Genomic DNA, 26,120 nt, shown 5'->3' with positions numbered 1-26,120 from the left:
TTTCATCTCGATTCAACCCATTTCCTCCACTTCCTGCATTCCTTTTGACTCCTTTCCCATTTTTCTTGGCCACACTAATGTTCCAGACTGCGTGATGTCACGCTGACAATGTCTGAAATTATTTTTTGATCAAAATCGTCGTCGAAAAGATCCCAAACCCTTTGCCTTTTTGATTCCTACTCACTCATTTTTTGTCCGATTTTGATCAAATTAAAACAATGCAAAGAAAAACGACACATGTATCCAAACATTGTTGGAGATGTCACATGAAACCTTACTTAACCCCAAAAAATAATTTTAATGACGGGGAAAAATTCCCTGTTGCACTCTGTATATTGGTAATGCAGAGGATAGTATTGCTGACAATTCGCCCCATACTCTATCACAAAAGTTATAATACAAACAGACTCACTCTTAATATTTTGATTGATACAATTTGTAAGTCTCCCCCCCACCATTTTTTGGATTAAAAAATATGATTTTGGCCATATGTTTGAAAAGTTTCAAACGTGGATGTAATATAAAGTACGAGACTGCACTGACTATTTCCACTTGAATCAACTAAATAAATAATATATATTTGTAATAAAATAGCAACATAATTGTATTTTTTAGCATACTATACAAGAAAACCCCAAGAATTAGTACATTTTCCAAGTAAAACCCCCGGATACTGTAAACCCCAATATCTGGAGGGAACCTCCCATGCACTTGCTGCCCTTGTTCACACTCGATAGCTGTGGTAACCCTCATTTAGATTAAAACAAAATAACGTTATTTTTCAGTGCTAGTCCAAAAAAGAGTGTCATTGATTTAAACAGTTTCTGAATCTATTGAATGTGTGTAGCTTTATTTCCTATCACTCAAAAGTTATGAAGTAAACGTGAGAAAATTCATGAATTAAGGTACTTAAATACTAATCCGTTTTAAGTATTGATACTCAAGGTTGACTTTTAACCCACGGATTGGGTTGGGTTCATCATTTTCAAAACTGTTGCAAGTCAGCTGATCTAATACAACATCATGAGAATTATTCTTTCTCTCCTCCAAAACATTCATCAAATTGTCAGGGTTACCTTGTTAATGTTCGATTTCTTTTTGTTAGAATGCAGATTCCACACTGAATTTTCATCACTGGTCATAGTATTGAAAAGGTGATGGTAAAAACATTTTTAAAATAGTTATTATTGTCAAAAAAGCAAATGGCAAAATTATCATGTAAGCTCTTTTTTTGAAATTACTACAAAGCCTTTTAATAAACTTTTAAATTACGTTCCATTTCTGCAATAAATAAAATAGCCCCTCCTTATTATTTTTTGCAATTGTCTCATAAAAAATTAATACATATTATATTAGGTGATATTTGACCCTTTTATGGGTAATGAAACTCATTGGAACACATTATCTCAAGAAAAATATACTTTCTTAATAGTGGCTTTGAAATGAGATCCTTAATTTTTGCAATGAGCAAATAAAATGATATTAGAGCAAAATATATTTTAGACATAATGGTATCAAACATAGACGGTTTGCAAAAATCTATATATTATAAAGAAAAAAGATTACATCTATTTGGTATCAGTAACAATTGCATTAAATAATTATTGCATTTGGCAACCAATTAAATAATATAACTTGCCTCAAATTAATACATGTCCAAACTGATATATACCTTTTAAAGTTGATTAATTAAAAAAATTATCAGTCATTTCTTTTCATATAAAATTTAGGATTTAAATTTTTTTAATCCTTATACTCAATCAAATTTTATAGATTATGTTTTTAAACCTCTTATTATTTAAAATTTATCTTGTTGTATATATTAACGTGAATTTATAAAATTATATATAATAAAGTTTTTATTTCTATATTATTTATATTTATCATAGATCTGCTGTTAATAGTAAATCAAAGTAGCACTTTTAAGTATTTAAAATAACATCAACTCTTACTTCCTTCAATCTAAGAGGATGTCCTATTATGGAATCTAGGGCATTGCATTATGTGACTATGAGATAAGTTTAGAATATTTATCGGGTTGATACAATTTGACTGAAATATCTGTTTGTTTGTTTAGTTTTTTTTCAAAAAATCTTGTTAATTGTCGTGAAAAAGTCTAAAACTAACATTTATTCAACATAAGAGCCATATAGCGAGTAAAAAATAATTTATGAATGTGTTGAAAATTCATGAGATCGAGTGCAGTGTCTATAGTGCTCTTGTCATTCATTTATCAATACAGTATAAAGAACGAAACGGAATAGAAGTGAGGGAGCACTCAATAAAATCAATAAAATGTCGCAAGCGTTTAGTTCGACTCGTATTAAAAAAAGAAAAAAAACCCAGAAAGTACTTAATATTAAATTTAAAAAAATAAAAGATACTTTTGATGAGGCTTTGAAACGTACTAAAGTACTCTCTGGCTCATTAAATCATATTATTTTTTTTTCTCAATCTGTTATGCTTATTATTTTATCTTTGAGGAGAGAATGTTTTAGTATTAGGTGAGTAGCTAAGTGCGAGGTTGCTCATGAAAAACGGAGGGTAACGCCAAGGGTATATTGGCGGATTATCTTATATATTATTAAAACAAAATTTGCTTGTTTGTAAACACCTTACAACTCCAGGCAATGTAGAGTACTACCAATAGTATATAATAAAGTATACAAATTTGAGTAGTTTATATAATCAAATTCTTCATGCATTTGTTTATTTCAATACCTATTAATTGAAGTGAATTTGATGCATACAATCACAAAAACAAAAGTAATAAATGGACATTTGTATTGATTGATTTATTGACAAAGGTAGTGCAAGAAAGACTTTCAATTCCTTAATTTATATTTGAGACTAAATGAAACACTTATTTTTGATCAATTAATTAATGTACTTAATACGGATGCACATACTTATGTATGTAATCATTAATTAGTCTAATAAGTCGGTAAGCCTTATCGTTAGACTTATATTCCTTTTATGAGAAAATATTTAAATAAAAAGTATTCATAAATACTACCACGAACACTCTATCTTAGAAAGATCTATCTAAACTGGATCGTCCGCAGGGGGTGGTTAGAGGGGCCCTAGTTAAGGAATTTTTCCATTTTACTAGAAATTTTTTTCGTCATTCGGCCAAATTATGCAATAGAGCAGAAAATTTAATTTTTTTAAATAGCTGTGGAGTTTTGAAATTTATTTTTTTATGAATAGCTCTGAATTTAAAAAAAAATTCCACAGAAATTAAATTGAATTTTGAATTTTTTCCAAAAATTAAATATTTCAAATTTCATTTTTGAACTTTTTTTTCAAAATTTAATTTTCTGTGAATAACTATAGTTTTTTGTGATAAAAATTAAGAATTTTTAATATTTTTTCCAATAATTTTATTTTATTTTATTGGCAATAGTTTTTTTGATAATCTGAAATTGATTAATAAAGGTAAAATTGTTTTAGAATATAAATTAACAAAAGAAAAGAGAATTATTTGAAATTTTTTACAAAAAATTCTTTTTTTTGACCGCGGGGAACTTCTTCTCTGCAGAATTTTTGTCTTAGGATGATGTTCTAGATCATATTAAATGTATATATTTTTCTTGATATTTATTTTATTCAAAGCTATGTCAATGGAATATCAACTCGTACTTACAACCAAGTGGACTCAGACATGAAAAAAAAAAAAAGACTTAGATACGTAACAGTTTGATCTCAGAGGCAATTTGTCTTGGCTCATGGATCTCCAAATTAAATTGTTCATATTGAAAATTTATTAATAAAATTCGAATATATTGCAGTAAATATGGATTAAAAAAATTGGATTCATGTAACCTGTTAATTAAAAGTTATATTTTATAATTGGGCAAAATTATTTATAATTTGAAATAAAGTTTGGAGCCCTAATTCTCCTTACATTAATTATCCATCATGAAAAACATATTATGAATATTAGTGTAAACTTAATTTCTTAAGAAATATAGGTCATGATAGATATAATAAATCAAAGAATGTATTGTTTTAATTTTATCACTATGCATTATTCATTATTTTCTTCTCTTTTGTTAGTATACATTCTTAAACAATGGTTCTTTAATTTGATCTTTATTACTCAATTTTACATTATCAAAAAAAGCGATTGCCATAGATTACTTTTTCTTTTTAAATATTTGATATTTATAAGTGACGACAATGTATAAATTACCTTAATTAATTGTAAAACGATTATTTAAAAATAGCTCTTCACTAAAAAAAGTGGTTACGTCTTTTCTACAAAAAGATTCTGCCCAAAAATGAATATAAACAGATTATAAAGAAAAATTCTAGCAATAGCCCTCGAAGAAATCTAAATTAAATTTTAGAAGTTTACTTTTCACACAATTTTTTTAAATATATTATCTATTTGTGTACTAGGGGCTAACTTTATAACTGTTCTATCCTGCCTATTGGACATATTACATATACCTACATAAAGCAACCAATAAATTATATGTGAAACATTAAAGTAGGCATTTGAGTTTTCAAGTTAAATACAGAATATTTTTTACTTTCATAATCAAATTCTTAAGATATTTTTCAAAAATGCAAGAATCCCTTTTAAACATATGTATAATATGCCATCTTCGCCAATCATTGGCTCGATACGAGTGCTAAAGTATTTGTATGCCTTGATCACGTCCGTGGAGGAGAAATTTATCTCCTACTCCCCCTAAAAGAAGTAATCAATGGAATTCATTTCGGTGGAGTTAGACAGCCATGTCCGGAGGTACCAAAACGGTATCTTCTCGGGAAGGGGGCATTAGACTACCGTTACTCCCAATGACCTCAAGTGTCATAAGGTTTGTTGGAAATTTCTTTTTAAAGACGTGAGAGAAATTAAGTTCTCTCTGTGCCGAACCATCTGTCGTTCTGGATGTTGTGGAATATGGCGACAGTCTATTATTTAACATCCCAATAAAGGCCTTCATTTCGTTGGTAAGGATATGTCTTGTACATAGAGGGGTATGACTTTATTCTCAGGTCAATGTTTATGGCCCTGGAGACTGTTGCAAGGCTTATTTGGCGCTTTTGGATAAGAACATTAATTTTAGTCCCAGGAGATGCCTTCACGAAACTTTTTAGGTCTACAAAGTATCTGAAAGTGCGTTATTGATCACTCTGGGACTTGTGGGCTTTTTTTCTTATAATATATGCCCCTCCTCTTTCCAGCGATTGTAAACCCCTTAGACTGTGCTCTATGAATACAGAGCATTCATAGATATGTATGGTAGGATGTGTCCCACTCCAGCCAATTCGATGATGGTGCTCCTCCAGTTCTCCTCCATCGTAAATACTTGTCTTGAATTAAAAGTTGTGCATCTAACTTGAAGCCAACTCTCCACCTCTCACTTTCAATTGCAATTACTGAATTAAATGCTTTCCTTATTGTTCAGTAGTTAAAGATGGTCCAGATTTATTTGAACGACCCTGTATAGAAATTAATTTAACACTTGTGTCAAAATGAAATGATGAAATCAATTTGAAATATGTAACAAAAATAATTGGTTCTAATAAGTGTAGTAAATAGAAGTATGTTATTTTTCCAGAATATATTTTCTGTGTTGTATATGTGCAATCGTCTTACAACAAATGCTGTTAGATAGATAAGATTTTATAGTAAAAAAAAACTTAATGTACAGTTTTCTGATTGTTTGAATAAGTTTTGCTTGAACAGGCGTCAAAAATGAACCCGAGAAAAAGGAAATACGCCATTTTTTACAGTTTTTCTTCAAAAAAGGTGTAAATGCAAGTATGGGTAGCTGAAAAGATGAAAAGTGTTTATGGTCCTGATACTGTAACATCCAATCACGTACAATTTTGGTTACTTCGATTTTTTTCTGGTAATTTGGATGTCAAATACGCAAGGCCTGTGGTTGAAAATATAGATAAAAAAGTGGAAATCTTCGAGTCCGACCGTCAAGTTATCTCTGTTTTGATTGTCCAGGACTTAAACATTTATGGAATTTAAAAAAATATATCCATATATAAATGAATTTATTTTTAATACACCTATTGTTTTTGAAGAATGGATATACTTGTGGGGCAGTAAATTATTGTCTAATACGTTTTGAGGTGCATTTGTTTGCCCTCTGTCAGTCAACATCCTTTTTTGACTTAGTTAATTACCTGTACTTCATTAAACATTCTCCCCAATACGAAGCAAATTTTATTACATGATATATAGTTGACATAGACTCAAAATAACGCTAATGAATCTTTACAATTTAAGAGCTGGGCAGAAACAAGATATAATTTGGGATTGATATAGTAAATACATTATAATTATATATTTTTTATAAAAACTTCTAGGAAATAATAATTACTTTTAACAAATTTTAGTTACTGAAAATGTACTCATTAGTTTTCATGAGGCTGACTATGATTTCCAAAATATCAGTTGGAATTACATTTATAGGATCCCTTATACTTTCAATTGAAAAGAAATAGACTAAGTAGAAGAATGACTTTATAGAAAACAAATTAGTCAAATTCACTAAATTTATTCTAACAATTGCAAAATTTTATAATAATTCTAAGAAATTACATTTGTACAACAAAGAAAAGTTACATTTATTATAGTGGATGTTTCAAGAGCGTACTAAAAATATCCAAAGATAAAACTTCACTCTGTACTTGGACTTGAAGATAAAATAATCAGGATTCAAGATTCAAAATCCATTAACATTCATAATTTCATTTTAAAAAAGATATTAATTGTCTTAAGTGATGAACGTCTAATATTAATGATGACTGAATTAAAAGTTATTTTCAATTTTTTATAAGCCCTAATAAGAACATAAATATTCCAAGAAAGTAATGTAATATTTTTATAGGAATACGGAGGAAGTTCAGATAAATGATGAAAAATTGTAGAATATTGAAGTTTTTTATGGTTCTATATGGTTCTTTCTTGGCAGAATATCACTCTGAATTGTAAAAATATCCTAAAAATTTGAATTTTTTTAAGTAGGCTCTAAAGGCCAAACCTGAATCTTTGGAAGATTTTAAAGTTTATTTTCCTGTTTCACAACTTACAATAAAAATAATAGACGTGATTTCAGACACAGAAAATAATATAAAACGAGTTTTGTCATATAGTCTATTTTTATGGCTTTTCTTATATGTAAAAATAAAAATAGAAGAAAGTAACTTTATTCAGGGCCCCTCCAGTAATAGGAACCCCTAGGCTTAAAAATAGGTTATTATATGCTATAATCATTACCTTTTATTGCTTGACCATTTAAAATAACAAAAATAGTAAAATAAAAAAAATATTTTTTGCTTAATAATGTATTTAAATAAGTATGTATGTGTATCGCTGGGATTAGCACATTGAGACAATTCCGATACTAAAAAATGGCCGATTCTGATGTATTGTTTTACCCATAATTTTTAAATAGACAAACTTCTGTTGTAGGTTTCTGTTACTAAAATTACGTTAATACTGATCTGTGTATATATGTTCAGTTGTTTTTATATTAATGTGTTCCTATTTATACTAAATTTCGTGCTGTTACCTGCAAAGAGTATGTATACAAAATAACTCTTTTGTTTTTAGTTGATGAAAGAAAGTCTAAGAAGATGCAATTATTCACCCGATATCCATTTATGTTATCCCAATCGAACAGGTTATAGAGCTAGATACCGTTCAATTGTGCTTAAATTGAGTAGTGAAGGGTATATATTTTGATACAATGTCTATCTCTTCCCTTAAATGAGGTAACTACCCCACGTGGAAAATTCAGTGTCGCATGACATTGATGAAGGATAATATTTAGAAAATTGTGTTAGTAGAGGAAACACAGCTTAAATGACGACTGAGAAGATGATGAAAAATGTTGCATTAGAATTCTTTGAGACAAAGGCCTTGTTATTATAGTTTTACCAAAAGATACATCTCAACAATACTTAGTTGGTAAAACAACGGATCCCTTTTTGGTTAGGAGTTGATTGCAAAGTAAATTTCAAAAGCTGTCTTGGGAAACAAACTAGAATTACAAAAGAGTCTGGTTGCTTGCCACTTGAAAACCGGAGAGAGTGTTCAATGTCATGTACAGAAAATAACTTAAATATTTGATAAATTTGTAGTAATATAGAGCGAATTCGATAAGGAGGAGAAGGTTGTATATATATTAGCAAGTCTGCTTCAATAATTTAACATTCTTCTGAGTGCATTGGAGATTCATTTACCAAAGTAGGAAATAGTTGTAGAACGCATCCTGAACACAGATGGATGATAGTTCTAAAGAGCCAGAAAAAGGTTTACGTATAGCCACTAGGAGTGAACGGTTTCTTAAATGTTTTGGCTGGATCAAATCTGGGTACAAAAAAATAGTATTGTTAACAAATAATAAATAATACAAGTGAGTTCCCCATGGGTTGAAGGAATGTTATGGATGAACAAAGCGGTGGCGAGTAAAGGCTCTAAACAGGAAATGATTACGTACTTTTAATTAATCAATTCACCTCCTTATATATATTGAATTCAAAGGAGGGGATTATTGATTCAAGCGCAAAGAGTCATATGTGTTTTGATTAAAGTAGCAAGAAAATAGTATCCTATTTATTAAATTAACACTTGAAAACAATATTGAACAAAAATCAAGAAATTGAGAAAATGCCAATTATTTTATTTTACTTCAAATAGAACAACCATTTCATAGACACATGTAAGTCAATTATTTTTTTTTTTTCAAATTTCTGTGATAAATAATGATATCTAATAATTATAGCTATAGTTTAGAACATTTATTTCATAAAATATATTTTTATTGCCCTTGACATGGCCATCATATAAAATCTGTCATTTTTTTATTCTTTTATTGTGACAATCAATTTTTAGCTATTTAAAGTGCAATTTGCAGCGCATCTAGAGGGATAAAAAAATAGTTTGTTACTATAAGTAAATAATAATTTGTTTCTGTAAGTAAATAATAATTTGTTTCTGTAAGTAAATAATAATTTTTTGAAGAATACAAATTAGTTTCTTATTATTATTCTTTGTTAATTAACCGCATAATTATCATGAATTTAACAGGTTTAATCTTTAGTTAAAAAAAACCCAATTTTTTTGTTGAATTAAAAATTGTTTTTTTGATTAATCTATAAGCTTAATTCATTGTCCTGTTGTAAGTTATTCATCAAACAAACAAAATATATTACATACTTCAGAACAAATAATTCCAAAAAAACTCTGTGTGAACCTTGGAGCGTTTTTAAATGAAAAAATGACTTCTTAATTTGCTATGATATTTTGTGGTAATAATGATACTCGAAATGACCTTATCATAATTATTGTAAGGTCATATCGAGGCTAATAAAAGTTTCTTATATAAAATAAAGATTCTTAACAACATTTAAATTTTTTGAGAATCTTAACATTTATACTTAGAATACAAAGCCTATAATTAACAATATATATATATGAAATATTTGACTGTTGTAGTTATGAAGTAAAGAAATTAACTGGAGTTTTTTCCTTTTTGATTTTTCTTTATTGATTATTATTATGTTGATCCCCACAAATATAAAAATAAATATAAGTTAGAAATTTGTTGAGGAAAGATCAGAAACAACTCATGTAATGTTGAAATACATGTTGAAAAAGATACAAGGGAAGTTAAAAAGAATTAAACTATTGTGTTTGATAAGGGACTTTATTTTTATATAATTATTATATTTATGCCAAACCTAAATGACTGACTTCCAAAATATGTCATCAAGGAAAGTATTTATATTCAAATGTAATTGTTAATTGAAAATGGAGAAATTATTGATAAGTAGATTCTTGCGAAAAAGTTAAAAAATAAAAACAAAAAAAGTATATTAACTACTGCCTAAATCCAAACAAATATCATAACTACGTTAACTCTTCACTTTTTTATATTCATTTTAGTTATAATGTTGATGACCTTTTATCATGTGATAAACGGTGGAAAAAGTCTGAGAACCACAATAATTATTATTTTGATTTTAAGAGTAACAACAATCTAATTTCTTAAATCATAAATTTTAGTAATTATTCACAATTACATCAAAATTATTCGAAAGATATAAATTTATGGGAGTTAATAAAAAATGTCATCTTTTAATTTGCAATCAGAAAAATCCTAATTTGTCATTTCAAAATTCAAACAATATTCAATTAGAATTAAAATCTAATGTGAATTGAGTCGTTGAAAATATTTTTAATTTAGTGACTTTTTTTTTTAATTAATTAATTAAAGTACATTATACATATATACTAATTATCCATATTAAAATTATATAAAAGGTCTTTTATAAGACTATAAAGTGTAATATAGAATGTAAAGGAACTGGTTGCATAAATAAGATTAGGTCAACTTTAAAAAAGATAACTACATTTAAAGATATTTTATTTCTTTAATTATGCCAAATATCTTTGAAGTAGTGTACAATAGTCTGTAAGCACAACGTGTTAATAAAACCAAATGAAAAATAGATGATCAATAAATGAACTAAATTGAAAATCTTAAAGATGAAATTAAAATCTAAAATGAAAACTTGTTCAAATCTAAAGTGAATGATAATTTTGAGGCATTATACTTTCAGTATGAACAATAAATTTATCTTCTAAAAGTGATGCATCATAGTCACTAAACGAAAATGACATTTAATTATTGATCAATTTAATCGATTATTTGTTATCCTTAATGGACTTTTTTTTAATGTTGTTATCCTTGGCAATCAAAACAGTGCTTATATGACGGTCGGAGTCGACGATTCCCATTATTTTACCCCCATTTTTGACAATTCCCCTTCCAGAGCGTGGTGCACCTTTGACTTCAAACTTACCAAAACGGAATCGATGCAACCAAAATTGGGCGTTAGTGGATGTTACAGTATCAAAACTATAAGCACAATACTGGTATTCAACCACTTGCTTGTGTTCTTAAGAAATATCGTATTTTCTCTTTACTAAGCCAATTTTTGAAGTGCCCTCAATGTAAATGTGATTCAAACAATCACAAAACTGCCTTTCAAGTTTTGTTAGTACGAAATCTTATCTGTCTAACAAACTCTAGTGTAAACCGATTCCATTTATTCAGCGTGAGATATATTTTAAGCCATCTATTAGAAAAATAATGGATTTTTATTTACTACAACTACAATATAGGTATAGTTAGATAATTTGAGTACTAAGTGTATGGGCGTAACAAAACTTTTATTACCATTTCCAAAATTTTCATTTAAGTTTTATAGTTTACAACGGATATGGGGAATTAAGGCATTATAGGGATGATACAATTACTATCTCAAACAAAAATTATACTATACATCTACATGTTCAATTATTTGCACATTATGAAGTTAAATAATTTAATATTTATACATTTATATTACAGATGTGGATTCATTGAAAAAAAACCCAGCAAAAAACAATCATAATACAGTTATAAAACAGTATGCAGATATCATAAAATTTGTTTTTTAATTTATATTTTTTATCATGCTTGGAATTGGAAAAATTCCATTTTATCTTTTTATACACACCGAGTGGTGCATTAAACTATGACCCCTTTCAATTTTAAGCTTCATAACTTATTGATTAACAATAAAATTTCAACAAAATAAATACTATAAATAGATGTGTGCCTAAGCTCTCTTAATCATTAATGTAGCCACCCTAAAAGGCAATGATAGGTTCCAGGCGGGGGCAGAAGGCCTGAAACTTACTTTGGATGTATTCCTGTGTCATGGCGTCCCAGTGCTGGCTAACAGTGGCTTTGGTGGCATCGGCGTTTGGATGACAGACGCCGCAGGCCTTCTTCTAGACATACACCCAAAAGGTGTTGTTGAGAGAGTTGACATCGGGGCTGTAGGGAGGGCAAAAGTGTCAAAAAAAGAGTTCAAAAGACTCATGCAGTTTATTTCATTGTTGGTAATAAAAAAACCTCTCCACTTTCACAAGACTCTTTCCACCCCCTTTTTGGTAGCTCTCTGAATAGTCTGGTGTGAAACCCCGAGATCACTTGCATGGGCCCCATGGACTTGAGGGGATCGGCCTGGGCTATTTTCTGTAGCTCCTCTGGGTCCAGTTTGGCCTTTTAGATAGAGTATTTCTTCTTTTCCAACGTTTTCGACTTGCCGACGGCGTAGACGGTGGTCCTGGGGACGCCCAACTGCTTGGAGTGCACGATTAGAAACTTGTTTATCACGTTCAAGTGTCCTTTTCTCACTTGTGCGTAAGCTAAAGAGTTCAGGTTTGATTTGTTTTTTTAACTAATTGTTTATACCTTAATATATCGAATTATAAATTAGTTTCAATCCTTCAGTCTTCTTAATTATTGAATGAATGTGTGTTCAGATTTCAATGGACCACCCTGTATATATTTTATATTAAACAAATATATAATATTACTTCTAATCTAGATAGAGTGTACATTAATCTCAATAATAAAAATAAAATTATATCTAATATTAAAGTTAATTGAATTGAAAGGCAATATTTAGGTCATATTTACAATAAACTATTATCTAAAATATAATTGAACCAGTTAGTTTTTGCTATTTAAATTAGTAACAAAAATTATTTAGTTTTTATGACCTTTTATCTTATGTTCGGAAAAATAAATAAATGCTACACGTCATTACTTTTATTATTTCATAAAAAAATTATTAAAAATATTTCAATAAGGGATATTGTATTGAGTAATTATGTGGGAATGTGCCCATAATAAAACCAGAGACTATTAATAAGAATTACTTTTGGAGTTATCATTTTTGTATATTATTAATAAAAAGGGCCTCTTTCAATCATGAACAATCAAACTTACGTTTTAAAGAGACTAAAACTACAAATAATTATTATAAAATAAAGACTCTGTTTAGTTTTATCTGACATAAATAGTTCCATTTCTGTAGCATCTTGTAAACATACTCTCTCCTCTTTTTATTTTCCATTAAGATTAGGTCTCGAGATATAACTATTCCATAGATTGACTTGCAATCTTTTTATTATGATCCGTCGGTTTTGGTTGACTGTATTGACTTTCCATACATTCTGAAAATGATTGTATACGAGTTTTAAATGAATTTATCATACGAGGCCAAAATTATCGATATCTGGCGTTAAATGGACGCTAGGTATATACTATTTAAATCTCTAAAATCAGTTATGAGTCTCATTTCTCAACCACTCGGTTTTGGATCCACCATTGAGGGGGAACACAATTCCGTAACACCTGGTACTAACTCAAAAATACCTTGGTTTTTGTATTTCAGTTAATACTTATTCTGATTGTTCTTCTTCTTGGGGAGGGAAGTTTTTGGGAGCAGTGATATTTAACAGTGTATAATCTTCAGTAATCCAATCGATACCATTTTTATCAGAGGACCAGTCGTAGGCTACACATTATCCCATTTAAAAACTCCGTTATATTTCATGATTAAATGGTTGAGTTTAGATTTTGATTTAATTTCGAGGGTGTTACAATATAACGTTGGGGAATCTTTCAAAATTATTCCAAGTTTTTTTTTGAAGGGAACAGCTTTTCCCAAATCAATAGACAAACAACTATGGAAGTAGGCTTGCATTTTATTGGTGGGATAGTAATACTTGAATCTACTTAACCAGTTCTTCATTTTCTCTTGGATATGAGAGAATCGTTTGATCTGCAAATGTAGGACCTATAAACGGCATATTACAAAAAATATATATTTTTAAAACTGTCCTAAGCTTCAAAAGATAATTCAAAGCCCGGACAATATGAAATAGTTAGTTACACAAGACAAATAATTCCAAAGTATTTTTGATGTAGTGCAATAATTAATAACCATTTATTGGTGTTTTCGAGACTAACCAAAAGTAGGATACTTGATACACCAGGAGGAGACATGCTACAGTGTAGGATTAGACATGTTACAATGGGAGGAAACATGTAAAAACTGTAATATATACAAGCATTTATATTACTTTTTAATTACAGTTTGTAAATACTTATAATTACATATATAAGATAAACAAATAAAACATTTACAGAATGGAGCACAGTTAATAATAAAAGTAAAAAATATATATATATTTTTACTATTTACTGTTACTTGATCATTAAAGTATATCATGAAATTACACACAAAAAACCCAACCATAATTTAACATAATATATATATAGTACGAGTATAAATAATAAAAATGGGGTGTAACAAGTCTCCTCCATATTGTTGGAATGAGAATAAATTGTATGAGCTGAATATTGAAACAATAATATATTACAAGCAAGTTAATTAATTGAAAAAAATGCTAGACCTTTAATAAAATAAAATTTAAATCTCATATTTTATAATATAAATATATCTCAAAAAACAGTCGCCTAACATGTTTACTTTTTGGGTCAAAAATTTCAATGTCGAAATTCTCCATAACTGTAAGCATTAGACAACCTTGGTTTCATGTTGATTTGATAAACAAAGGAAGACATTCAATTGTATTAGAACAGGTGGTTAGATAACTTTACATTTTATAGTTATTGGCAGTGTAACATATCTCCTCCGTAACAAGTATCCTCACTCTCCCCTACTTCCTTGAATTAATACATCTACTTTTCCTCGGAACTTTTCATAATATATGCAACCTCTCAACATCCACGTTCAATATGTCTTTTCTCAATTTTTTTTTATCGTCGTTGTCAAGATGTTATGGTTTGATTAACTTTGACTGAATTGCTTACAATTTTCTCTGACACGGGATTGTTAAAAACTAGACATTTAGAAGTATTTGAAGATAACTAATTGCAATTTCACTCACTTGTATAATTAATTATGCCTTGAAATTGTTTGCAGAACCTTAAATTCCAACTGTGCCATGATTGATACTTATAACTACAAATTCATCAGCACTAACTAATCTTGAAAGATTGTAAAATAAATTGATACTTTTTACTATAATATATGGATATAACAATAAAATTCTATTCATTGACTTAAAGTAATACACACTAGGGTACTATGAATACATAAATTATAATACAAATAATCCCCATACCACATTTCTATAAATAAATTATTTTTATATACACTTAGAATATCCACAAAATTGTACTTAAAGAGCCCAGCATCACAATAAAAGAATGACAAATTGCCAAATTTTATTTGAAATACCATGTTGGGCCCAATATAAGTTTTTAAAATAAACTAAAATATTAATATAAATTTTTAGAGGACGGATACAAACAACTAATGCACAATAAAATACAATAATAAAGTGAGGTTTTTAAAGATCCTAGAAAAGTGAAAAAAAAAAAATCTTCTATAGGATAAAGGGCTTTTATTTTCTAGGTTTAGATATTTTATTTTTACTTATCTCACCCGTTCAACTTTCTTCCTTATATAAATCAATATTTTGGATTACAATTATATTTTTCAACAAATTATCATCTATTTCTATTTATAAATTATTCATATTAATCCTTAAGAGAAGCCGCAAATATTTAATAGTATTCCTCACATATTAATGTGTTTCTTTATATTGAAGAATTAGCCGGAAAAAAATGATATTTCTATTTGTCTATTAATGCAAAGGTACAATACCAACTTTGCCTCTAAGTATTTAAATTTATCAGTCTATACCAATACATTTACTGGTTTGTAGTTTTTGTACTTCCAATATTCAATTATTTTTATCATCAAATACATTATTTAGTATTCATTCAATTACGAAGTACTTTTTCTGTTAAATGAACTTATTATGTGGTGCAATCATCTCTTTCCAGTTATGGTAAAATTTTTTGGTTCAAAAGATATTTCTAAATTTTTGCACAAATGTTACAATTTTTGGCACAGAATAATATTTTCTCAATTACATAGAAACAATTGAGATAATGAACATAATTACCTGTATTTTTAAGTGCAAAATATGAGCTACATTACTACATAAAGAAGATTTATTACCTTTTTTAAAGAAAATATAAATAAACGACTTTTAACACTAGAAAACCTAAGTACCGTTTTCAACACTTTATGATTTTCTAAGTTTACGCAGTGTACATATCAAAACAAACTTCCTTTGACAATTATTATTTATCCTTAAGTAATTATATATAATATTGGTCAAATTAATTTTTTATATATTTAAGATGAATAAATCGTCAACAGTCAAAGTGTTGAAAACGAGTAATCCAAAAATTTTTTTATGGTCTACAAAAACTCAACAAAATATATGAATCAATTTTGTCAATGTACGAGATGTTTTTCAAACTGTAAAGTTACTTCTATATTTCATGAATATTTGGTTTTTGGAATTATTTTTCCTACAGTTTCATTTTATACTTATTATTATTTAGTAATGTCTAAGTTTTGTAGGCACATATATGTACGTAGGGAATTAGCCCCTTGATATGTCTTATTTTTCCTAAATACTTTAGCAAACGTTTTAATTTTTGAAGTTTATCTAAAAAAAGCCTTAACATCAAGTAATTAACGTCGATGCTGAAATTAATTATACCTAATAATTATAGAAATTCAAATTGGAATCGTCAACTGATTCTTTTGCTTTTGGGGGATGCCCCTCCAGATGCGTATAAAAGTGTTTATGTAATTCCATTCAAAGATCCTTATGAGCAAACCGATGAAAATAGGGATAACGAAGAAGCAATTGATAAAGATCCCAATCTTGGAAAAGGTTTGTTGAACTCTGTTACTGAGCTTTGTACTAATCATCAAGATGACTTAGACGTAAATGAAAAGTCCAATTTTGATAAAACTCAGCCATGTTTGTAAAAAAAAAAAAAAATATATGTAAAAATAGATGTATATCGGATTTTTTTTTCCATTTGTAGAAAAATACAACGAAGAAACCATCTTTCAACTGATAATTGATTGCTATAACGAATTGAAATGTTATAAGAATGCAGTCCCCGTCCTAATATCGCATCCAAAGTAAAATTCCACCATATCAAAATTTAATTGAATAACTTAAAAAATCCATTCGATACCGATTATACCAAAACTACCAACGACTTCTCAAAATTATTCATAGTCGACTCCTGTGTAGAAAAAAATATAAGTGGAGACGAAACGATATGCCTGCCACTCAAACAATCCAAGCTTTAGTGACAAGTTGAGTAGTGATACAATTTGAGAGAGTAATGCCATATCATGTACGTAAATAGCTATCTCAAAGCCCCACACAAAAAAAATATGTATTGGCAAAGAAGGAAAGACTCAATTAATATCTTAATAAAAGAGCAATATCTCAAAATAGATTTGTGGTAACACATTTTGCCAACAACAACTAACCGAATATCTACGATCCCTCTTTTGGAGAGTTTCAATGCTCTTTGAAGACATAAACAGAACTGCAAAAAAATATGAGTTTTTATTTATTTTGAAAGCTGTTACCATTATTATTAACTCTTGAAGACACCACATCTATATATGAAATTTCTGAATATATTTGGCTGGATGAATCGATGGTCAAATCTTTCTACCCCACAGCTTGAAAAGATACTCCAAATCAAACCCAACACTATTGGAGTCTAAGATTTAGGTTTGAGCTTCATCTTCCATCGAGGTTCTTCATTGCATTCCTTATGAAGGAGCCAAAACACAATAAAATGGTTATGAATGGGGATAAAGCAGAGATGTTGTTTATGAACTAATGGAAAAAGAACAAATATCCTAATGTTGTCAAGTGGTCGTATATAACATTTTTATTAGTTTTGACCTCATGGACAACTTGAGAGATAAAAAAAAAAGTTGGATTACTATGGTTTGTTTGATCTAATAGACTCTATTCAATTTCCATTCCATCAAAAGAGGAATCAATGAAAATGAAAAAAGGAGGAACCATAGTACACTTTCAATGATAATGATAAAGTAATCATTGTTTGAAAGGACGCAGAGACCAGTTTATATTGCAAACAATTTTATTGAAAAAGATACAAATGGAAATTGCAATCCCTATTCTAGAGATACTATGAAAAAATCTAGAAGTAAATCAGCCTCAATTCTACAATAGTTTACAACAACACTTTGGAGGGGTTGGCCAATTGGATAATATGTTTTCAAACTATGCAATAAGTTTACAAAGAAAAAATGATATTTGTTATTTTATTATTGGTTATGAAATGGGAAAATGGTTCAAGCATGGTGTTTTTATTAAAAATAATAGTGTAATTTTAAATTCAAATGAGAGAAAAAAATTTAAAAAATTAATTTTACACAAGATTATACAAAATCCTAGGTAACCAATCATGGTGAAACTATCCACACTATTATTTTGCCAAACTTAATGTATAAAACAAATATTTTTTTCAGTACTTACCGACAATGTAGGGCATCTAATTTTCAAAACAAATAAACGAAATGTGTGTGCGTCTTGTTCGTCAAGATGCATACATAGATGCAAAAAGTGTGACGTAGGTTCGTGTGCCAATTGTTTTGAAAAATACTGTATTTCACACTTGTAAATAATTTTTATCAATGTATATGAGAAAAAAATTAAAAATTAGTCATAACCCTATTTATTATCATGTCATCATCTTAATTTATAAGTATTACATTTTTGTAGGAGATTTTCCCAAGCGTACATATATGTAAATGCCCACTAACAGTACAAGTGCCACTTTTAATCAAAAAATGATTTTGAATATGAATATACGTATTAATAGAAGCCATTTTACAAAATTTCATCAAAAAAAAAAAAAATTCTAGCATTTCTACAATCGTGAAGTAGTGTGTTAATACAGGATTGCTGATTTCTTTTTAAAAAATGATGATATTATTATATTTATATTTCTACTTAATGGAAGTTGACAGTGAATTTATCTTTTATGACCAGTGTTGTGTCAGTTTATATTTAGTCAGACGGCTTAAGGAATAGTCATTAGGAGCGAAAGTCCTACTATGAAAATAGAACAAATTAATAAAGACTAAAACCCCTAATTATGGCTCTCCATTGTAGGTTTATCTTCCTAAATATTTATATAAGTTACGTTTAAATTCACTTAATTCCTGAGAAAAAAAAATGTTAAGATTTTTTTAAAGTTATTTTTATAATAAATACTTTGTTAAGGGTATGAATAATGCCCTATTTAATGATAAAATAGAGTATTTAAAGCATAAATCATTTTTCATTTTACCTCTTTATTGTAGGATCTATTTAGACGAAAAATATTATTAAATATTATGTTTTGTTGTGATTTCATGGATAAATATAGGCATTTTTATCTCTTTAATACAAAGTGATGAAAGCCAGTTGTTAAATTAAATTGATTTTTTTGTTTTTGAAAAAACTTCATTTCCGTCTTAAAATATCGCTTTCGAGATACCACAGATAACGTTACTTAATCATTTTTCCTCGTGACGTATGTAACAGAACTTACCTAATTCATTCAATTTTTTTAAATTCCTCATTTATTTAATTATATCACTATATAAAAGCACACACAAAATTATGTTATAGGCACAAGATAGATCGTAATAAATAAAAACAGAAACTATGATCTAATATAAAAAAGAACGTTTTTCCGCAGTGATGAATTATACCATTTTAACAAAAAAAAAAACTACACGCAGAAGAGAGAGGCACTATTAACTGGATTCTTAATGCTTAATATGTTCAAACATAGAATGCTTGACACTAGTAATGAGAATTCGGATCTTTCGGCTAGGGTCACTAAAAAGAGTAAATTGACTCATGGAGGACGTGGATACCGAAATCACCAGAATTTTGGCCAATTCAGTGAGGCAGCATGCCAAAACACTCAATGTCAATTATTTGCCTGTGAGAGGAGGTATATGAAGGATTTGAGGAAGGCTTCTTATGTACGATGCCATTGACAACTGATTTCAAAGTAACTAAGGGCCACCGGGTCAAGAGAGGCTAGAAATTATTGGCTTGATTAAGCCGTGAATCACCCTCCTCGCCAGATCGTCGCACTCTCAACTATTGGGGTGTAGTCTAGAAGAGAGCCTGTACTACCCATCACCAAATTTTGGATGATCTCAAGTCCTCTATCGAGAAGCAGTGGACGACTGTGTCAGAGGCTTTTATCAAGAAGTGCTGAAACCCCTTCAGGATCAGGTTGGAGGCTACTGTAGTAGCTAAAGGGAATCATTTAGAGAAATAGAAAGATACATCAATAAAAAAGTCTGTGATAAAGCCTCAATATAGCAGTCCTTTTCTTTCTCCGAAAAGTATTTTATATTTGTTTGTTATCAAAGAGTCCACGATTTTACCTCACGTTCACATTTACGTTCAATCTGAATAAAAATTTTATACTCGTATACATATCTAAAATTTATTAGAAAATGAAACTATATTTTATCTTCTTTTATACTTTTTTGAGGAAAAAATTGACATTCAATTTAAATAAAAAGTTAGAATTTATCATAAAGAAAAATATTAATTTTTATATTCTTATCAAAGTCTAATTGACATTTTTTAAAGCAGAAATATTAGACTTATTGTACATTTTTCATATGAAATAAACTATTACATGTAATTTTTTTATTAATACATGTTAAGTATATTATAAGTTTGAATAGTAAATATTATTTATACCGACTTTTTAACATAAGGGATATAAACCTGTTTTAAATTTTTTCATAAATACTTATTATATCTTGTTAGAAAAGCAAAGTGAGGCCTCATACTGTACTTTTTAAAGCTTATCTGTGTATAGATTTGCTCTATTAAAATCCCATATAGACTTTCTACTCTACGTGTCAAAAGCGTGCAGTCGTTGTTTAATAACTAACTTTGAGTTCCCGTGACAGCTGAGCTTGTTGAGGTAGACCATTGTTTATTGTTTTAATGGACAGCCAAAAATCTTTGGCGTCAGTCAAAAAATGGCATCAATAAACAAAGTTTTTATTACAAAATCGGGGAAACAGCAGAGTGCCCTTGTTGCAATCTGCACCGAACAAGATAATGCAGGTGGTAGACTGGAGGGGCTGTAAATTTTTTGTGTTTTACAAGAAAATTTAATATTTGAATTTTTTTTCCAAAAATTTAATTTTTTGTGGATGGCAGTATATTTTTTGACTTTGTTTTTTAAAATATACAAATTCCCCTGAAAATCAATTAACGACCCCTTGATATTGGTTTCGTGACCCCCATTTGGGATGGAGCCCCATAAGTTGGTAACCACTAGATGAGCATCAAATTCCTCAGGAGACCCATTTTTGAGGGGTAATCTTCCAGTTTTAAACACTGTAAAAAAATGACAGATTCTACTCAAGGTAACTTTGATATTTATAAGTATACCCTTGCAAATAGAGCATCAGTGTCGCTCAATAAATCATGAGTGCGCTCCCACTTTTTTTTTAGTATAACTGATCACACTCATGCAGAATTGGGTAGTCTCTCCAATTTTTTTTTACTTACATTTTCCTTAAAATTTTAATGTGAGAGTTGTTCTTTTTTCTTGATCTAAAACCGTAAGTGTGGCCGACTAATGTTTTACCTATAATCCATAGTAATCGGTTATACCATAAACGGTATCCATAACTGTAGATATCTGGGACGTCCAATTTTGTTGGAGAAAATATTATTGTCTGTCGTATAATACTACTGGGACACTTCTTCATCGATTTGAATTATTCAAGTTATTAATATTGAGTTGATAGAATTGACTATTATTTTACACTTTTATATCCAAAATTATCTAAACACATTACGTAATTTTCTTGAATCAACTCGTTTTAAAATAAAATGTACCAATAATAAACAAATTTTTCCACCAAAATATTGTTCAACGATTGCTACTCACGCTGTTTGTCAAAAAAAAAAAAATCATTGCTAATTTTTAAACTAATGTTCATTTTACACTTTTGATATAAACCAGCTTGTATTTTGAAATTTTGTACTACATATCAAATTAACACATGCTAAATCCAAAATACAAATAAAAAAAATAAAAATGTGAAATACTTTATCTTTTATATTAAAAAATGATTTATTAAAGTTATTGAACCTATTTTGGATTTCCTCATGTTTAGAAAAAAAAATATCATTGAATAATCTTTAATACATAATTTTAAACAATATAAAACGTTAGCAACAATCAATAAAAGTACTTTACGACGTATAAAAGTTGAAGTACTTCATTAAATATCAAAGAACTCTTTAACATGTGATTTTTATCAGGTATAAATTGACAAACGTTCAAGACTTCCAATTTTATGTTTTTTCATTTAATCATCAAATTCTTGAATGGTTTTAATATTTATCGATGTGGAATACAAGTTGGAAATTTGAAAAGCTGTCAATTTTGTCAAGATTCATCCGTCTAATGACGTCTATTTTTTTCCTGGTAGAAACTTTGTTGTATTCAAAACTTAAATGAAGTTTTGGGCATCGGGATGACAGTTGCTTCAGATATAAAGAAGATTGAATTTACACAGAAGGAACGGTGTACAAGAATTTTGATTTCCAAAGAAAGTACTTTAGGTCAAATTAGTATATATTTTAGAGGAAAGAGGGTAAATGTTTTGAAATTAATAAAATTCCGGGACGTTGCTAGCTTTCATCATTTGGCCAGACTAAGATCCAGACTGTAAATACTTATATAAATGGGTTTGTTATATGTATATGATAAACGTTTTTCGGAGGGTCTGTTGGAGCCTCTTAAGAAAGGCCTTACGACGCACCTCCTAAAATTTGAGATTACATAAGAATTCTTGTTACTTTTTTTATTAAAAAAATTGATTTTGATCTTTTGATATTTTTAAATTGAAATTTATTTTATATGTTTGTATTTTGTACATTTAGAAACAATCTTTACTCTATATCAAGTTAAGAGACAAACCTTTTTATGATCCTTCATTTTACTTGATTTTTGTATACATTTTATCTGCCACTTCAAAGGTAATGTATTTCTTAAAGCCTTGTATCAAAAGTTTCACTGTTAATAAGGAGAAAGAAAGTTTCTAATATATTTATATAGTATAAGCATTATGTTTAATTTCAAACTAAAAGATTTAATTTAAAAAAATAATTATTAATTATTGTAACATATTAATATTTAATTCTATATAAAATTACTTTTAAACGATTGATTTTACTTATTGAGAGTAATTCCAAAAAAAAAAAGAAAAAATCTACTATTTTGAAAAATGGATATTTTGGAAAAATAATAATTTCGTTTACTTCTATACTTTGAGGTTCTTTAGTTGTATTTTTATATGGAATAATAAATTAAAACAGAATATACATTCCCGTCAAAAATTATTCACTGATCCACAAAGCCGAAATATCTACCGATATTCAAGGTAGCTTAAGGTGAAAAAAAATTATAATACTTAAAAATGGTCAAAATTACATCAAATATCATGAATCTTTTTGGCTTGGATTATATAATTTTCTGCTTTATAAAATATAAATGAATATCGATTATCCTCTAAAAAGAGAACTATTTAATCATTTCAAAGTCACAACTTTAAAGTACACATATTTATATGATGTATTGTTTTCGATTAAAGAATTTTACTCATAAGTAAAATGTCAATTGTAATAAAATAACTATATAAATTAATCATTTGGGATTTTTTTTCATGTGCCTACATTGAAAATTCATTTTTAATAATAAGTTAATGGAAAAAAAAGTTTTTTTGTTAAAAGAGATATTAATAGAAGAAAAGTAACACAACAGTTTATTTTTCAGTATTTGAATACTTTAGTTTTTAAATTTCTTTTTTCTCCTATTTTTAAAGAACTTAATTGCCGGATATAAAACCAAATTTAAACAAATTTGTAAAAAAACTAAGAAAGAGGAACATATATAGTGATAAGTTTATTACCAAATTATATTTGATTATAAATATTATTTTGATATAAAGTTACATTCTCGTAATACATTGTAAAAAGTGAATTTCTAAGAATTGAGTTTAAAAATATTTAGAATTTTTTTAAAATTATTTATGAATGAATGAATATAGTTATGTTGCGGAAAATATGGCTCTTTAAATCGTAACTTTACTCAAAAAACGTGCTTTAAAAATAGGCTTTAAAGGCAAAACCTTTTGCAATTGGCGGTTTTTGTTATATATCACAATTAATTTATTTATTTTTATGTATTGGGCCCACTCTTATTTTTTACTCATCTTTATTACTCAAATTTTGAGAGTTGAGTGTAATTTTTTTTTACAATTTTTCTATATAGCAATAATGTAGATTACATAATTAGCTGTCGATTGCTAAGAAAAGCATTGTCCTAATCGCCACCATGAGCACATTGTACGAGAAAATTTACAATATCTCCATGCACAGACACATTATAGATCGTCTTCCTCCAGGCCCAGTCTGATCCCCGATGGTGTTTTGGGGTAATCTGAAGTCCTGCCATCTCAATCCTCTTCTCGTACGGTGTATTCATGGTGGCGTCAAGGAAAATATTTTATCTTAGCAATTAACCGCAAATTATGTGTTTTACAATATTGTCCATAGGAAAGTTGAAAAAAAAAAAGAATCTAAACATAAAAATAATAATGGTTGTCCCGGTAAATGGGTTAAGTATTGGTTTTAACAATCAATTGAGCTTTTTATTGATAGTTTATACTTGTATATAAATTTTAGTATTAATTACATCTTTTACATCTTAATCCGTGGTAAATATATTTATCAGTGTATGATTGTACCCCTTATTTCACTAGTATCATTTATCACCTCTTCCCCCGGCCCTTTGATATCCGTAATAAAGTAGTTTTCTTGAAATACTACAGCTTTAATGATCATTTTTATTATTTTTATGACGTTTCAAGGCCTGAATTTTTTTGCTTAGTATTATCCTTTTTATAAAAATATGTTGGGGGATATTTAAAAATGGTGCCTTTAAAAAAATTATTTTTCTGAATTAAGATCAACTTATTTTACCGGTTGTTGTTCTATCAACAAATAACTATTTTTTTAAACTTACATAATGATCTACAGATCATAAATGATTTTCTTTTATAAAGATATCAAATACATAAAATTGATAGCATATCATTTAAGTGCTAATACAATGTTTCATATATTTTATGAGTTTTATACGTGATTGATTCTCTACTTATCCAATAAAAAAAGGTAAAAACAGTTTTTAGTAATTGCTTCTAACATGTGAGAATAATGTATGTATATAATAACATCTATCAAAAATCGATCCAGAACTATTAAATCAAACAAAACGTAATTTTTATATTAATTGATAAAAAACTTTACAATTCTCACCGGTCTGGAAAGTTGAGAAGCCGATAGCTATAATTAAATACAAAATATTTTGATGGTCTTTGTTGCATACAATTTTAAATTTAAAAGAAACAAAACTATTTGGCTTTTATGTTATTTTTTAAGACAAAACGTACTCAAAAACATATTTTACTCTTCATTTGTAGATGCACTACCTCCAATGAATTTATGAATTTATTTATCAATGCTACTGTGTAAATGAATATAATGTTTGAATTATCCCTAATAATGGAACGATTAGTTGTTAAATATGTATACCTAATTTGTATAACTGCTTTCTCTTTGAGTAGAAAGAAATATACAAATGGTTACAGCCAGTATTGCAGCCAGTTCTATGTACTTTTATCAGCAAATTGTTAATTAAAATATAATTTCAAAACAATTATTCAACCCTTTCACACCGGACGGACTCTAGTATCCTAAAAATCCAACATTGCTTTCTGTATTAATGTTTAAACTGAATATTCAATCCTGAATTGATCATTCAGATTCTTTTCCTCATTCAAAATTTATTTTACACTTATAACTTTTTTCTTCAAGAAATAGATTTGTTTTTCAAATATATATTTGTATGTGTACTTAAATATTTATACTTAAATTATTCTTTAGTTTATAATATGTGCTTAAGAAGTTATTGTTTGAATTTTTGACTCTGATGTACCACTAGCTATAAAGAGAGTTTCCTTGTAAACGTATCAACTAGTATATTCTAAATTTCTTCTGTTTAATATCCTCTATTTTGTTTGTGATATTTGAATACATTTAGATGAGTCAAATATACATAATTGAAAACAAAGTCATTTAGTAATATTTTCAATTTAAAGGGAGTCTTATTAGAGACCAAATTATACTCTTTTTCATGAAGTGGATAGTAAGAATAATAATTTAGTGATTATTTGGC

The sequence above is a fragment of the Lepeophtheirus salmonis genome, chromosome 14 (genome assembly GCF_016086655.4).
Source record: "Lepeophtheirus salmonis chromosome 14, UVic_Lsal_1.4, whole genome shotgun sequence".
In the NCBI taxonomy this organism is placed as follows: Eukaryota; Metazoa; Arthropoda; class Copepoda; order Siphonostomatoida; family Caligidae; genus Lepeophtheirus; species Lepeophtheirus salmonis.
The sequence above is the reverse complement of the archived record's forward strand: the minus strand, read 5'-3'. Positions refer to the sequence as shown.